We start from the raw sequence: 16512 nt of genomic DNA, 5'->3' as shown, positions 1-16512 counted from the left end.
TGCTAACTGATTATATTTGTGAGATTTTTTTCTGCTTTATATATAAATACTACTAGTGAATGAGCCAGAGCAGGATGGTATGAGGTCAGAAGTCCAAGAAACTGAAACATTTTATGATTTTCTTAGTGAATGCTTTTGTTTCTTGGTTTTCTGTACATTTTCTTTAATTTTACTGAATTATATTTATTAGACAAGATTCTAAAAGACAGGCATAACCCTATAGAATGCACAAAGCATAGTGCCAGAAATCTGCTGGACGATGTAACATACAAATGCAATACAGTGCAGAATCAGGTAAAAGTGGGTAGTATTTACCAAGGAATGGTGCAAAAATAAGTGACAAAAGCACAGCTATAAAGTACGAAATAAAAACACATAATAAGCTTAAAAAGTACAGAAAACGAAAAGCAGGTCAGTTCAGAAAAGAAGTATAAATTGTAAAATGATACATATGTCACAGACAGTAAGTGAATTTAAGTGTAGGTTATATAAGGGAGGTGAATACATTAAAAATTGCACACTTTTGTAGATTATTGTTAGCATACAACCTAAATAGAAATCAATATCATGTTAATAGGGAGTTAAATAGGTATGTGCACTTTCTGAATGATGTAGTAATTGAAAAAAAATCAAACATGATTTGGATTTCAGTAATTAAAAATTTATGTTGGAATTGGGATGTGTGGAAGAAGCACATGTAATGCACATATCCGAAGGAGTTATGCGAAAAGAACAGTAGAAGTTAAATTAGCATAAAAAGGAGTGATGTGTATGATGGAAGAAAGAAAAGGAAGGATGGGGGGAAGGTCAGAGGGGAATTAATAGCAGGAATAGGCCTCCTTTTTTATTTTATTTTATTTTAGTTATTGATTGACATTTATATATTTATGTATTTATTGATCTATTTATTGATTGATTGATGTATAAAAGAAGGACCAATGAGTTGAGGAACATTAAGTTAGGAAGAAACATTCAACATACAAGACATCACATAACGGAAGCACAGGATGGTAAAGACTTAGGATGTGGCACACACAGAGTAAACATATAGGCAGCACAGGATAGGTGATGGGAAGCAAACAAAGCATGGCGGGCATGAAGCCTTTATGTAGTCCACCATGCTAAAGAGATTAAATTAATGCACACAAACACAGTACTGCTGTGGTGTTGTCTACTGTGTATTATCACCTTACATGGACATCAGTAATGACTGAGAGCATGGCTTGTGGAGTAATCATGTCCAAAGAGAATAACAGTATAGCTACACATATGTGTTTATGTACACATGGCCTAGGTTTGCAGCTCTGGACATGAACACAAATGGCATAGGATGGAAGTAACACAGTTTCAAACACTTGAGGACCTCAGGGACAGATGTCAGGGCAGAACCACTAACCATATAGGTGGAAGGCAACATCTATTCCCTAAGCCACATTGCAATCCTGAAATTTATTGAGAAACTTGTTACTGTTCTGTTAGGGTAACAGCAAAATAGTCTTGCAGCAGCAAAGCGACATTACAGCATAAGCACAGGAAACCGAAAATACATGCTGCTGAAATGACAGGATACACTGTGCCTTTTGAGGGTAATAGTCATGCCTGCTGCATATGCAACACTCTAGTACATGTTTACCATTCCTGATATCTTGCAATTTATTGTACCAGTATGGCATGCACTGTACTTTCTATTATATTCTGAGCAGTATGCATATGGTGTGGGGCTACTGTGGACACAGCATTGCAAATGGACATCAGTAAGTTGATGAGTCACATATAACACCAAAAAGGCAGTACCATGCATATACAGTCCCAATTGAGGTCATGCATTCCATGTGCATGATGCATGCATAGGGAATGTACATCTGTATCACTGTACTGCAAGTGTGGTACAGACAAGTATTAGCTCAAAGGTTCATAGGTTCATAGGTGTGTACAAGGATAATAGCCCTGGAGCCTTTACAAGCCTAGCCATAGGATTGCCCTGGCATAGGTCCACCCGACCTTAGTTCCCAGTGCCTTTGTCGAGTAGAGCCACTGGTGTTATCCCCAGGGTGAATTTTCTTTTTCCCATCCACTCATCAAGATTTCTATTGAATAGGGTCAGTGAGGTGCTCTGCTTGACATGTATGGGAAGTCTGTTCCATAGCATGGGCAGTCTTTGGGTTATGAACCTGTCCCTCCAACATGTTCTGTTAACTGTGGTAATGAGGTTGAAGTCTCCGGAGCGTATGGTGCGGAGGGATTGGGATTTCTTTACATGTAGTATTTCTAACAGAGCTGGGTGAGACATGGTTTTGTAAGTCAAGCTGAGATCGCCTCTAAGTAGGCAATATGAGACAGAATAGTTGGAGTTGTTTGAGTCTGTCCATATATGACAAGTGTCTAGGGACTAGGATCCTCTTTGTGAGGTACTTTTGTGGCCTCTCCAGTTGTTGCAGGTGTCTAGTGAGGTACATGCCAAATGGGGCATTGTACTCTATGTTTGGCCTAATGAGGTAAGAGTAGAGGGAGACAATGACCTCTTTCTTCCTGGATGCAAAACCCTTAGTAATGAGATGTGCCACACAGAAGGACTTTCTGACCACAGTAGCAATGTGGTGATCAAAAAAGAGGTTGCTGTCAACCTGTGTTCCCAGATCTCTTATGGCATCTTTTGTGTTCAGAGGACTACCATCAATGTGGTAATTCATGGGAAATGGGGTTTTCCCAAAGGGGATGATGACACATTTTTTGACATTGAGCTTAAGGCCATGGTTCTGACACCAGTCGTTGGTCACAGTGAGGCCATTTTGTAGGATGTCAACATCACTTGGGGAATTAATAATAGCTCCCAACTTGCAATCGTCTGCGAACTTTTTCAGCCAGAGTCCCTTGGTGTTGGCCTGGACTTCAGAGAAGGAGATACCAAACAGGAGAGGACCCAGGATTGAACCCTGTGAGATGCCACTCGTGACTAATCAGCACTCTGACTTGGAGTCAGCTACTTTCATACTGTGGGTTCTATCTGTGATCCAGTTTGCAACCCACCTAGTGACATAAGGGTTGATGCCAAGCTGGGTGAGTTTTTTTATGATTCCTGAGTGGTGAATGGTATCAAAAGCCTTGGCCATATCAAGGTAGGCTGTATGAACCACCTTGCCTTCATCCACAGCTCTGGTGACTGACTCAAAGAAGTCGACTGAGTTAAGCAGGCATGATCTACCCTTCATAAAACCAAACTGTGTGGGATCCAGAATTTGGAGATTCCCTATATCCTTGTTTATTATGTCCATGATGATGCATTCCATAGCTTTGGATATCAGACTAGTCAGGCTAATGAGGCAATAGTTCCCAGGGTCTGTAGTCGCTCCTTCTTTGTGGAGAGGGATAACTGTAGCAGTGCACCATTTGGCAGGGGCAAACCCTGAGGTGAGGCTGTGATTGAAAAGAGCACACAGGTGAGGTGCCAGTTCACTCTGTAGTCCATGTAGAACACAACCATGGATATTGTCAGGTCCCATATAAGCTGTATTCTTGGACTTGGACAGTGCTGTTTTAACCTGTGCAGCAGTAATACTGGGTGCCTGGCAATCTACTGGTATTGTGATTGGTCCTTTGGGGGGAAAGGGGAGGGAAGTTGGCACGGAATCTGTCAGCCAGTATACTGGCAATATCTGTTGGCTCGGTATAGGAGGTACCACTGTGTAGTAACTCAGAGCAAATCTGGGTATTGCCGTGGAGATTCTTTACATAACTATAAAAAGCCTTGTGGTTGTCTTTACTATCTGCTGCAATTCTGTTTTCATACATAGCTTTAGAGAATTTGATGAGGGATTTCAACATTTTGTTGAGGCAGATAAGGGAGTTTTTCCAGTCTTGGGACTTCATCTTATTCCACATCAGTTTCCTCCTTCTGTTGTAGAGTTTGTGTATGGCAGCGGACTACCAGACTGGCTTCCTTTTTTTGGAGGACTGTGTCTTGGTTCTATTGGGTATGGCAAGATCCATGCATTTGTGTATGTGTTCGTACAGTGCATGGTGTATGATTCTGCAGTATTGCAACTATTCTCCATTTGCATGGGTGCCGTGAAGTTAGCCACCTCTGTTTTTAAGATCCCAAAGTTAGCTTTGTAGAAGGTTTTCATGGTGGTTACCTTTGCTGTGGGTGGGAGGGGGGGTGTATTTCCAAGGTGATTAGTTTGTGGTCGGACCTAACCAGGGAGGAGCTGACTATTGGCATAGAGTAACGGTCGCCCATGTTAGTAATGACCATGTCAAGGATGTTGCTACCTCTAGTGGGGGTAAGAACAAGGTGGCCCAGGGCATTGGAATTAATGAACTCCAGGAAATGTTGGTACATGAGTAGTTTACCCTAGTTTATGGAGGGGTAGTGGAAGTCGCCTAGTAAGACAGCGTTAGGTTGGACCCTAATATTCTCCTGGGTGCTTAGTAACATGGAGTGTGAGTCTTGGGACATGGTTGGGGACCTATAGCAAGCTACGACCTGAATCTCTGTCTTACCCAATGTTAGCTGCACCTGAAGTATCTCAGATGCATTATGTTGGGCTACCAGTCTGGAGCTGTGTGCATCCTTTATGAATATGGAGACACCACCACCTTTGGAGCTTCGGTCTAAGCTCTGGGACCAAAATGTGTGGAATGAGCTATAGCCTGGTAGTGCAGGGATGCTTTCTGCTGCCTTGAACCAGGTCTCTGTTACAGCACAAATGTCGATGTTCTCCATTTTAAAGAGTGCCTTGAGCGAGTGTATTTTGATATTTAGACTTCTAGAGTTGAGCAATATGACCCTAGGATTGGATTTGTTTGTAGCTGTTACGGTGGTTATGTGGTCTTTGGAACACCACCTAAAAATGTACTATAGGGGGTGGCAAGACCCTTGGCCAGTATCTGGAAGCCCAGGGGTGACAAATGCAGACCATCTCTTGCAAAGCATCGAGGTCTGTCAATCATGTCATCCCAGGCAGACAGATACTGGATCCCCTTAGAATGACAGCAGAAACTTAGCCAATTGTTGAAATCAATCATTTTCTGCTTGTACTGTGGTATCATTCTGGGTGATGGTAGGATGCTGCTCAGGGCTAGGGTCATACCCACCTGGGCTACATAATCCGAGAGCTCCTCCATGTCTCTTTTCATGTAGTCCAGGGAGATATGTCTCAGGTCATTCACTCCCTCATGTATAATGCCTACTTAAATGTAACCTGGCACTAAAGTATAGTACCTCTGCAGATTGGTCATGCCAATGTCAATGATAAGTGCAGTCTAACAGACATAAGGACAAACAGGTCACCTATACCATATGTGTAAGCTGTGGATGTTGGAATGTGACTGGTCATGTACAGAACACATAATTTCCAATAGATATTGGGATACATATGTACAAGGCACAAGGACTGTTTATAATGTGACATCTGCAGCTGAGTACCACACTCCCATGTTGCAATATGTGCACTGACACATCACATGGAAAAAGGTCTTAGTGCAATCATGTGAAACTCCAAAAACTGGCAATCGAGCAAAACCAAATAAATCACAATCAAGGATGACAGTCTAACAGGTGTGTATTAAGTGCTTTTTGTTCGGTCAGATAACCTGAACTTCTTCCACCTGTTGGATTGTCATCCTTGGTTGCTATTTATTTGGTTTTGTAATCATCTCAACACTGTCACATATGTTGTAGCATATGATCTCTGCATTTCAAATGGATGTATAACTACATGTAAGGCATATTTGTGTGGAAATGAGACACAACACATTATTGTACAACAATAGCAAATGTGCCATGAACATTGGTGCATCAACATGTCATTAAAATTATTGTCATATAAATTCATATATAGAGTCATGCATACCCATGGAAGCAGATATCACAACTGTAAAAATGTAACACAACACACAAGAATCTTGCACATGCGTGAGAAAGAAAATATAGAACTGTGGACAGGATTAGGAATAAGTATATTAGAGGATCAGCCCAGGTTGGAAGGTTTGGAGACAAAGCCAGAGAGGGACGATTACATTGGTTTGGACATGTGCTGAGGAGGGATGCTGAGTATATTGGGAAAAAGATGCTAAGGATGAAGCTACCAGGTAACAGGAAAAGAGGAAGGCCTAAGATAAGGTTTATGGATGTGGTGAGAGAGGACATGCAGGTGGTTGGTGTGACAGAGCAAGATGCAGAGGACAGGAAGAAATGGAAACATGTGATCTGCTGTGGCGACCTCTAACAGGAACAGCTGATAGAAGAAGATGATATATATATATATATATATATATATATATATATATATATATATATATATATATACACATATACATATACAGTCTAAAAACTAGTCAAAGCAATAATCAACAATTAAACAATCAAGCAATCACTGAATCAATGTTGTAATTTACGTGCCTTCATTATGGGTTTTAAAGGTATATTCACATTCAGACCAGGAGCCCTATGTGCTTGCAGAGAAGTAATCCATCTTATTTCAGCTACCTCCACCTTGTTCACAATATCACCACCTCATTGTTAATTACTTGCAACACTAAAAAACTAAAAGCATGTTCACTAAAAACTGCTATACACCTATATAATGCACTGCTGGCATCTCTATTCCTAATATAACTAACATGCTCCAGAACACTCTCTTTAAGGGTACGGTTGGTCTTTCCAGCATAAAAACATGTACACTGATTACAGTGAGATAAATAAACCAAATTACTACTAGTACATTCTTCACAAAATCGAGGTGTGAACCTATAACCATTACAAGGATGTACAAAAAACATCAACCCAGATATATGGCTACAGGCCATACATGATCCACATGGATATGTTCCCACTTTCATATGAGAATTATATAGCCGCTTCCTCTTAGGTCCATGACAAAGCTTGCGGTTCAGGGAAAGACTGTTTTTAAAACAAAATTTAGGGCGGTGGTCAACTATCAGGCTAATGTTATCATCTGATAGAAGAATGGGCCAATTCTTACGTACAATTTCACAGATCTTTCCTATATCATGTGTATAGGTCAAAACAACACTGGTGTTAGTATCCCTTTAGCAACTTTTCACATTTCTAGGAGCTCTATTAGAAAAATAGGGTCTGGCAATATGCTTACGTGCATTGCTAACATTACCAACTAAACTATTCAGCTCATACTTACAATATACTCTATTCTCTCAAACCCATTGGCCAAATTATGTAGGGCTTCATCAAATTTCTTATCATCTGTGTGTAATTTGCATAGTCTCAATGCTTGACTCCTGGGTACACTACGATAAACCTGAGTAGGGAGCATACTGGTACTATGCAAAAGGTTATTACGCCAACAATCCTTCCTATGTAACCTGGTCTCAAAAACCCCATCCATTTTAATCAAGTACACATCTAAGAAGTCTATAGCATCAATAGCTACCTTTTTGCTGAATTTCAAAAAACTGGTAGAACTCTCAGGATACTGTCCAAACTGGTCAATTAACTCAACAGGCCCATCCCACAAAAAAAAAAAAAAATTTCATCCACAAACTGCTTAAAATACTTTAAATACATTGAAAATCTATGGCAACAAAAAACAAATTGTTCTTCCCAATGAGCCATAACTAGATTGGCGTAGCTACTGGCACAAGCAGTGCCCATAGCTACGCCAGTCTTCTGCAAATAAATACAATCAGCAAATATAAATGCATTGTTCTCTATCACCAAATTCAAACAAGAAAAAATCAAATAAATCATATCATTTGAATATTGGCTATGCTTATGAAGATATAATCTAACAAATTCAATGCCCTCTAAATTAGGAATTATAGTAAAAAGTGTGCAAACATCTAGGGTAACTAAAAAACACCTAGAGACATCACATTGAGTTACACAGTCATACATAATTTCAAGAAAGTGTAGAATGTCTTTTAGAATCAAAGAGGCACTATCAATACTCGATCTATGTTTGTGTTCAACAAATATTAATAGGAGTTCAGTCAACCAACCTGTTGCAGCCACTATAGGTCATAAGGGGGATCACTCATAATATTGTAGACCTTAGGAAGGCCATGAAGGGTTGGTAGTAGAGGTTTTTCAACCAATAAATATAAATATAAGTCATGATCTATTAGCTGGCTCATTAACAAGTCATATAGCTCATTACGTACATGATTAACCATTTTGTTGACTGTAGAGGTGGTTATATCAAACATCTTATTAACATAATATTGTCGATGCATAACCACAATGGTCCCACCTTTATCGGCAGGGTGCATCTGTATAGAATCAGTCTCTATAAGCTCATTCAAAGCATTTATTTAATCTCTTGTCACATTATAAAATCTAGATGTGTCCATTTGCTTAAAAACAGTCTTGCTAAGACATCTGTCAACGGATGCACTAAAAATAGGGCATAAAATACTAGGTCTCTTAAAACTCTTCATCTCTTTCTGAACATCCGTCAGAAAAACTGTTTTTAACATCACATTCTGTGCATAAAATCTTAGCTGTAAAAGCACATCTTTGGTTGGTTTATCTCAGATACAGTTACAGGTTTTGGACAAGGATCTTTCTTTTATTCCCACTTGTCCTTCCAAGGTATGTGATGTGCTTTTACAGCTAAGACTTTATGCATGGAATGTGATGTTAAAAACAGTTTTTCTGACGGATGTTCAGAGAGAGAGATGAAGAGAGTTAAGAGACCTAGTGTTTTTTGTCCTACTTTTAGTACTTTCATTGACTCCTTTTTAAAGATGTGTGAGCAAGACTTACATACTGTTTTTAATCAAAAGGGCACATCTAGATTTTATAATATGACAAGAGAGGAAATAAATCCTTTGGATGTGCTTAGAGAGAATGATTCTATACAGAAACACCCTGCTGATAAAGGTGGGGCTATTGTGGTTATACAGCGACAATATTATATTAATAAGATGTTTGATATGCTTTCTGATTCTGATCTGTATTTAACTATCACCATCTCTATGGTCAAGAAAATGTTAATCATGTACATAATGAGCTATATGACTTGTTAATGAGTTGGCTAACAGCTTATGACATATTTATATTTATTGGTTGAAAAACCTCTACTATCAACTATTCATAATCTTCCTAAGGCCCACAAGAGTATGAGTGATCCCCCCTTATGACCCATAGTGGCTGGAACAGGTTGGTTAACTGAACCCCTATCCATGTTTGTTGAATGCAGCAGTAACCTATACATTGTAGTCTTGCCTTATGTGTGACATTCCATGACACACATGTAATGTGAAACTTGTTTGTTACATAGGTATATTTAATTCTGATCAGTCCCTGACATGTTTTCATTACCCATGCCGCTGGTATGTTGAATACTGTGCTTTCAAGACTGTCACACTTGACTATGCTATGTATGATGGATTGGTTTTAATGTACAATCCCTACAATAATGTTATGTTTGTACTGATACATTCACATACATTGTATTGGCCTAGATTTGTTGTGGTACTGGCTGTAGTACACTTAACTTTCCCTGCTACTTTTCTGTATAATAATCTACTACCTGGGCAACAACACCTTCTATTGTCCACACTTCATGCATGCCACACAATATGACGGTGTGGTCCTTTTTGGTGCTGTACTTTGCATAAAGAGTTTCTGTGGCAGTGTTTCATCAGTAGATATTCAGATGTGTTCCTTGCTATGACACGTGTATATGTATAAGCTATTACAAGGGAATAGTATGCTTATTTTATGTATGATGTTCAGTGAGGACAACTAATGGGCTATTTCCATTACTCTTGCTCTGTGCTGCTGTTTTGGGGCAATGCTATATGAACATCATTGTTTTTTACATGTGGCTTGTCATGACTCAAAGGTGTGAATGAATTATATGCTACCATGTTGCTGAGCTACGGCATATGGCTAGAGTCTCCATCACCCACAACTACTTCTTCTCAGTCTGTAATCTCCAGATCATCCTGTGATAGCTCTGATAGTTCTATGCCCTCAGAGCACTTTCCTTCAAACTGCTGCATTATGCACACTAGCAGGGTGTGTGGGCATGATATTGGTAATGAAGACATCTAGAGTACATCACATGGCAATTGATTGATGGCCATCCCTTTCTATCGATAGATCATTTGGCATCAGGTACCACTGGGGGGGTTTGATGTGGCATGGGTGCGATCAATTGTACTGAGGACACCTGGGAAACTGGCAATGGCATAAAATAATTGTATGATAGTTCTGTGCTCTATGGTAGTTGTTGGGAAGTGGATCTCTTCATCTACACTCATGCACTTTACTGCTAGCAACTGTGCTAAAATGTGACTGGCAGCTATTTTGGACACTCCTACAGCATCACCTGCATGTCACTGCAATGTCCCAGAGGCCAATGTACCCAGACTCAGGCACACTTTTGTTTCTAAGGACCAAAAACAAAAATTACTATGCCACCAATATGAACCAAATCAGGAATGAAGTATCCACTAAGTCACCACCAAGAAAATAATACACAAATGTTTATTTAGCACTTTTGTCAGGTTATATCAACTGACTTCTTCAGAATAAATAACCCATAAAACTCATTTAAATGCAGTTACATAATAAAACAAATGACCCAGTCAACCAATAAAATATTCAGACCCCATAATTAACAGCAGCAGTCCTGATTTAAAAAACACATTTGTAAAAAAAAAAACAAATTTATAAACAAACACATTTGTAACAACACTAGTATTAATAAGGCTTTGGTGAAAGCTTTGTTTAATGTTTCTCACTGTTAAATTAATAAAACGACATTAATATCTTAAACAGTGCAACCACAAAAACAAAGATATTGCAATACTAAACAACATATGAACGTAACCTAAGAAGACTACCAATACTAATGTTGTTGTTGAGTCCAGGGGGAGCACAGGCATTCAGCTTGATCTGTCAGCAAAGTTCCCTAAACTCTAAAAAGTCTTCCTAAGGACCTCCCCTAGGATCTTTCTTTACTCCTTCAATAACTATAAAATGAAGACAATGAGAAGGGTATTTTTCAATATGCTTATACAAAGCATTGTTTCCAATACTATTGCTAATGTCCCCATGGTGCTCATAAATTCTGTCCCTAAACCTCCTTTTGGTTTTACCTATATAAAAGCACTTACAGTGGTGGCATAGGGCGGCATACACCACCCCTACAGAATTACAAGAAAATTTCCCATTGGGTTTAATAGGGATGTGGTTGATTCTAATATGGTCACTGTTCAAAATCAAATGACATTGTGAACAACATCCACATCTCCTAGTCCCAAATCTCCCATCACTGCATCGGTTATTACCCTCCCCTTCATGGAGGTTCTTAATACTAGTGCCTTTTTTGAACACTATCTCCGGCCTGGGACCCACCTTCTCCAAATGTCCAGGGTCACTATAAAAGATCTGCCAATTTTTCTTCAAAATCCTGAATATACTACTATGGTCATTTTTGCAAAACCTAGTAACAAAGGGACAGGAATAAGGAAGGGAATCAGCTTTTTTTGCTGGAACATGCATTTACACCAGTCCTAGGAGTACTGTCCCCCAAAATTGGCAGAATAGCCTGATTGTTCCTTTTAAAGGAAACTTCTTTATATATTTGAATTACCAGGTTTTTAGGATACCCCCTGGCCATAAACATTTGTGGAATGGCACTAGTGAGGATGTTGTATTTTTTGTTATCATAATAACACTTCTGAGTTCTTGAAATTTACCTATGTTCACAATGTTTTTGGTATTAATTATTTGGATGTGGATATTAGAAAGGATTTAGACAGAAAATGTTTTGTCAACAATTTATATAGAAAGCCTACCTACTGTAATAGCCTCCTGCATTATGAGAATAACCATCCTGAACACCTCAAGAGTGGTATCATAAAAGGGCTATTTGTGAGGATTGCCCGGATGGTTAGTACAGAAGAGGATTTTTATAAGCAGTGTGAGATACTCACAGAAATGTTTATGGCCAGGGGGTATCTTAAAAACCTGGTAATTCAAATATATAAAGAAGTTGCTTTAAAAGGAACAATCAGGGTATTCTGCTGATTTTGGGGAGCAATACCCTTAGGACTGATGTAAATGCATGTTGCAGCAAAATAATTGATTCCTACCTTATTCCTGTCCCTTTGTTACTAGGTTTTGCAAAAATGACCATAGTAGTATATTCAGGATTTTGAAGAAAAACTGACAAATCTTTTGTAGTGACCCTGGACTTTTGGACGGGTCTATATCAGAACATTGAAGTATTAAAACTTAGAATGTTCTAATATCGAACACTATTCAGTGAACGCTAAGAATAGCAAAGCTGCAGAACAGCAAATTTTTTCCTCAGGAAAGAATTTGGTTGGTCGTTTCTGTGGCTTCGCTATTCTTAGTGCTGTGGTGGAAAGGTACGGGTTGGGTTCAGGTAAGTGTGTGATTTTTTGTACGTTAGGGTTAGGGGCAGGTTAAGTGAGTTAGGGTTAGGGTGCGGGTAAGTTGTTTGTGTGATAGTGACAGACTTTAGGGTTAGGGCGTGGGTTAGGTGAGTGTGCGATAGTGACAGAACTTAGGGTTAGGGTTTGGGTTAAGGTAAGTGGGTAGATAGTAGAGTATGTTTAGTTTAGTGTAGCATTAGATGTAGGAATTTAAGTGTATGTGTGTGGTTGTAGTTTGTTTGATGTGCTTGTGTTGTTTGTATGTGTTTCGGAGCAGCAAATTTTTGGACAAGGTGTGTCCCAGACTGGAGATAGTGTTCAAAAAAGGGACTAGTATTAAGAACCTCCTTGAAGGGGAGGGTAATGACCGATGCAGTGATGGGAGATGTGGGACTAGGAGATGTGGACGTTGTTCACAACGTCATCTGATTTTGAACAGTGACCATATTAGAATCAACCACATCCCTATTAAACTCAATGGGAAATGTTCTTGCAATTCTGCAGGGGTGGTGTATGCAGCATATAGGTAAAACCAAAAGGAGGTTTAGGGACAGAATTTATGAGCACCATAGGGACATTAACAATGGTATTGGAAACAATGCTTTATATAAGCATATTGAAAAATACCCTTCTCATTGTCTTCATTTTATAGTTATTGAAGGGGTAAAGAAAGAGCCTAGGGGAGACCTTTGGGAAGATGTTTTAGAGTTTAGGGACCTTTGTTGACAGGTCATACTGAATGCAATATCTTTGTTCTTGTGGTTGCACTGTTTAAGATATTAATGTTGTTTTATGTAATTTAACAGTAGGAAGCATTCAACAAAGCTTTCAACAAAGCCTTATTAGTACTAGTGTTATTACAAATGTGTTTCTTTATAAATGTGTTTTTTAAATCAGGACTACTGCTGTCAATTATGGAGTCTGAATATTTTATTGGTTGACCAGGTCATGTTTTTAATTATGTAACTGTATTTAAATGGCTTTTAAAGTGAGAGGATGCCTGAGGAATGGAGAAGAAGTGTTTTGGTACCGATTTTTAAGAATAAGGGTGATGTGCAGAGCTGTAGTAACAACAGAGGGATTAAACTGATCAGTCACAGCATGAAGTTATGGGAAAGAGTAGTGGAAGCTAGGTTAAGAAGGGAGGTGATGATTAGTGATCAGCAGTATGGTTGCATACCAGGAAAGAGCACTACAGATGCGATGTTTACTCTGAGAGTGTTGATGGAGAAGTACAGAGAAAGTCAGGAGTTGCATTGTGTCTTTGTGGATTTAGAGAAAGCATATGACAGGGTGCCTAGAGAGGAGTTGTGGTATTGTATGAGGAAGTCGGGAGTGTCAGAGAAGTATGTAAGAGTGGTACAAGATATGTACAAGGGTAGTGTGACAGTGGTGAGGTCTGCGGTGGGAGTGACAGATGTGTTTAAGGTGGAGGTGGGATTACATCAAGGATCAGTTCTGAGCCCTTTCTTACTTGCAATGGTAAAATGGTAATGGACAGGTTGACAGACGAGATCAGACAGGAGTCCCCGTGGACTATGATGTTTGCAGATGACATTGTGATCTGTAGTGAGAGTACGGAACAGGTGGAGGAGACCCTGGAGAGGTGGAGATATGCTCTAGAGAGAAGAGGAATGAAGGTCAGCAGGACTAAGACAGAATATATGTGTGTGAATGAGAGGAAGGATAGAGGAATGGTGAGGATGCAGGGAGTAGAGGTGGCAAAGGTGAATGAGTTTAAGTACTTGGGATCAACAGTTCAGAGTAATGGTGAGTGTGGAAGAGAGGTGAAGAAGAGAGTACAGGCAGGATGGAGTGGGTGGGGAAGAGTGTCAGGAGTAATTTGTGACAGACAAGTACCAGTAAGAGTGAAAGGGAAGGTCTACAAGAGGGTAGTGAGACCAGCTATGTTATATGGGTTGGAGACAGTGGCATTGACAAAAAGGCAGGAGTCAGACCTTGACATGGCAGAGTTGAAGATGTTAAGATTTGCACTGGGTGTGACAAGGATGGACAGGATTAGGAATAAGTATATTAGAGGGTCAGCCCAGGTTGGAAGGTTTGGAGACAAAGACAGAGAGGCAAGATTACGTTGGTTTGGACATGTGCTGAGGAGGGATGCAGAGTATATTGGGAAAAAGATGCTAAGGATGAAGCTGCCAGGTAACAGGAAAAGAGGAAGGCCTAAGATAAGGTTTATGGATGTGGTGAGAGAGGATATGCAGGTGGTTGGTGTGACAGAGCAAGATGCAGAGGACAGGAGGAAATGGAAACAATTGATCTGCTGTGGTGACCCCTAACGGGAGCAGCCAAAAGAAGAAGAAGAAGATTTAAATGGCTTTTATGGGTTGTTATTTATTCTGAAGAAGTCAGTTGATATAACCTGATGAAAGGACTAAATGAATGTTTGTGTACTATTTTCGTGGGGGTGACTTAATGGATACTTCATTCCTGGTTTGGTTCATATTGGACACTTTTAGTTTCTACCAATACTGGGTTACCCCATAGACCCCAACCATATATGTGTTGTGCAAATGTCCTACACACAGCCTGCACCAGTTCTCTGTCTAATCTGTATCTATTTATTATTTCCTGTTCAAAGTGCTGGCTTAACTGTAGCTTGGTTTGGCACCTTGCTTCCTGCCTTCTAGGATGCATTTGCAGACCATCTTGTATTATGTCTAGTGCATTAAATGCCATATATATATATATATATATATATATATATATATATATATATATATATTTATTTTTTTTTTCTTTACTTATAGTTTGCAAAATCTACAGGCTTGCTTAGTAATTCAGCAAATAAAATAGCATCAGGGGTAAGCACTAATGGTGTTCACTGAGTGCTTTCATAAAATTGTTGGCCTGTTTATTTGTGTTGGCTGCACCCATTGTGTTTTGGAATCTGGCAAGCGTGAGTAGCATTTGCAGTTCTCCTCTGACATATGAATTTTTACTTGCTGCTGTTTTACTTTCTGGCATGGAATCACATCTGCCACTGATGTGCTGATATCCTCCTTCTGCTGCCATATGAATTATTACTTGCTCCTGTTTTACTTTCTGGCATGGAATCACATCTGCCACTGATGTGCTGATATCCTCCTTCTGCTGCCATATGAATTATTACTTGCTGCTGTTTTACTTTCTGGCATGGAATCACATCTGCCACTGATGTGCTGATATCCTCCTTCTGCTGCCATATGAATTATTACTTGCTGCTGTTTTACTTTCTGGCATGGAATCACATCTGCCACTGATGTGCTGATATCCTCCTTCTGCTGCAATATGAATTATTACTTGCTCCTGTTTTACTTTCTGGCATGGAATCACATCTGCCACTGATGTGCTGATATCCTCCTTCTGCTGCCATATGAATTATTACTTGCTCCTGTTTTACTTTCTGGCATGGAATCACATCTGCCACTGATGTGCTGATATCCTCCTTCTGCTGCCATATGAATTATTACTTGCTGCTGTTTTACTTTCTGGCATGGAATCACATCTGCCACTGATGTGCTGATATCCTCCTTCTGCTGCAATATGAATTATTACTTGCTGCTGTTTTACTTTCTGGCATGGAATCACATCTGTCACTGATGTGCTGATATCTGCCTTCTGCTGCCATATGAATTATTACTTGCTCCTGTTTTACTTTCTGGCATGGAATCACATCTGCCACTGATGTGCTGATATCCTCCTTCTGCTGCCATATGAATTATTACTTGCTCCTGTTTTACTTTCTGGCATGGAATCACATCTGCCACTGATGTGCTGATATCCTCCTTCTGCTGCCATATGAATTATTACTTGCTCCTGTTTTACTTTCTGGCATGGAATCACATCTGCCACTGATGTGCTGATATCCTCCTTCTGCTGCCATATGAATTATTACTTGCTCCTGTTTTACTTTCTGGCATGGAATCACATCTGCCACTGATGTGCTGATATCCTCCTTCTGCTGCCATATGAATTATTACTTGCTCCTGTTTTACTTTCTGGCATGGAATCACATCTGCCACTGATGTGCTGATATCCTCCTTCTGCTGCCATATGAATTATTACTTGCTGCTGTTTTACTTTCTGGCATGGAATCACATCTGCCACTGATGTGCT

This window comes from Protopterus annectens, chromosome 2.part2 (genome assembly GCF_019279795.1).
Source record: "Protopterus annectens isolate FY-2018-M chromosome 2.part2, PAN1.0, whole genome shotgun sequence".
Lineage (NCBI taxonomy): Eukaryota > Metazoa > Chordata > Ceratodontiformes > Protopteridae > Protopterus > Protopterus annectens.
This window is presented reverse-complemented; position numbering follows the sequence as displayed.